This window comes from Eptatretus burgeri, chromosome 4 (genome assembly GCF_056783735.1).
Source record: "Eptatretus burgeri isolate ZD-2024b chromosome 4, Ebu_testis_v1, whole genome shotgun sequence".
NCBI classification, from domain to species: domain Eukaryota; kingdom Metazoa; phylum Chordata; class Myxini; order Myxiniformes; family Myxinidae; genus Eptatretus; species Eptatretus burgeri.
The window spans coordinates 24,402,231-24,404,730 of NC_140964.1; positions in this window are offsets into that span (position 1 = coordinate 24,402,231).

The window sequence follows — 2,500 nt, forward strand, 5'->3', positions numbered from 1 at the left end:
ACATATATATATATATATATATATATATATATATATATATATATATATATATATATATATATATATATATATATATATATATATATATATATATATATATATATATATACATATATATATATATATACATATATATATATATATATATATATATATACATATATATATATATATATATATATATATATATATATATATATATATCATTTTTGGCCCCAGCTTTGAATGGTAAAGAATTTATTCATAAATTCTAGTATCCGGATCCGTATCTGGATCTTCGCCAAGATCTAATCAGTTCATCCTTGTCATACATTCAACTTCTCCACCAAATTTTGTTAGAATCCGTAAAAAAAAATGTTTTTACATGTCCTCCTCACAGACAAACAGACAGTGGCGTGAAAACATAACCTCCGTCCACCTTCGGCACCAAGGTAATTAGACCACCATGTGAATTTCCAGCACTGATGCTAAAACAGAAACTGTGATACTTTGGACACACCATGCATGCAGAAAACGAAAGTCTGGAGAAATTAACCATGCTGGCTGGGTACAGTGAGGGAAGCAGAGGAAGAGGCTGACCTTATATGCGCTGGATGGATGAGATAAAGACTGCAACCAAGCTTTCTGCCAGAAATTCAGAAAGCAGTGCAGGATAGGGATGATTGGAGAAATCTGATCATGAATGTCACCAGAAGTGGGCCATGACTTGAGGGAACTGGATAACCATATAATTTGCAGTGATCTAAAACTCAGAGAAAAGCTTCTGCATAAATCACTTGCTGGACAAAGACTTTACCAGACGCCATTGTATGTGTATTTTATATGAATCACAGGGACATTAGAGTAGACAATGCAGGACAAACACTTACATCGCAGAAGGATTATCAACCTGGGCTTGCCACATCATAAGACAGAGGTTCACATGGGAATGACTTACACGCCAACCTAAAGTGATGGTTTTGAAACGAGAGTTTTCGCTTTCCAGTCGTGCTAAGCATAAGGCTAGACCCGCGTATTCCCAAGCAGTTTGTGATGGAGAGCGCATTATAATAATTTCCTCTTTCATCCAAATGTACTGGCTCGCTAACCGGTTGTACAGCCTGAGCCAAGAACGCAAATAAAGGCATATTGAGAAGAAAGCGTTAGAAGTATTTCCTGATTTAACTGGAATCAGCTGTCTCATTATAATGTGTAAGGTCCTCTGCAGTGTGATGCAGCTGGGTAAGATGATTTCAAGAAGTACTCCTCTGATATTATCTCTTCGGCTCATTGTCCCACTGGAATCTCTTCAACAAAAGTCTGTATGTATCGGTGGAACCAGGAATGAATTGCAGCCACGATTAGGAATGAATCAGAGCGACAAAGGAATTACAGCAAGGAATGAGTTTGAGCACCGAATGAAGCTTCGAGAGGAAATTGGACAATAAATATGACACTTTGAATGTAGTTTGGGCAGAATTTAACTTTACTTTGTTCCATTTGTCACGTGTTCCTTGATTGTTCTTTTTCGTGACGTCACCAGTTAAAGGTTTGTGCACCGGTTCATTTAGAAGGGGCTTGGAGATGATGAAATACTTGTGTTGGAGAGAATATACTGTTATGCTGTATTCCTTAAATAATTTTAATTCACCACCATGGAGAGCCTTTAAACTAGCTGTAGTTTGAATAATCTGACTTTTAAAGCTTTATTCTATCGGTGCTCACGACTTGCATGATAAAAACCTAAATACTCGTCCGTGCATCGATGTTATATATTCTCAGGCTGTTAAAGAAAAGGTTTCGCAACTTGTGTAATTGCAAGAGCTGGAAAAGTTACACATTCATTAAAATAAGTTATCAGGAGTATATTTGTGGGAGGTCCAGAATACGTTATAAAGTTAGGAGCAACAACTGCTGACTTCTAACAAGTTTGAAAAGTTATAACGATGGTCTAGCCTTTGTCCAAGTAGGATCCCCCCACGTTTTCTCTTTTTTTCTTCTTCACTGGTATATAACCTCTGAGTCTCCACATCACTGCAGATTGCAGACTCAAAGGGAAAACGAATATTTTCACAAATCCTAGCTATGTGGGATAAAGATGTCGCAACGCTAATCCCGGACAGCGTGATCTCAATGCATGGTTCGGTGCAAATCTATACAAGCTCTTCCCCTGGATCAGACAAAGGCGAGCCATGGATCTTGTTGCTCTGTAGATCTCGCTCAGTGTTGTTCACCCAGGAACATTTTGCCCGGACTGCAGACAAAGTGTGTCCACGAGCCGTGACGGGCCGAGCTGCGAGCTCTGCACTAATGGGCGGCTCGAGAGAGCGCGCGTTCCACGTGTGGAATGTCTGTGACTTCACTCTCCCCCCCTCCCCAACCACCACCACCACCAACTACACCCACACCAGCCTCCTTGTCCCCGGGACAGCTCATTCCGGACACGCAGGTGCCTTAAAAGGCATGTCCAGTGATTATATCACTGCATGATCTCTTCCATCCTCATTTTTTTTTCTACTCT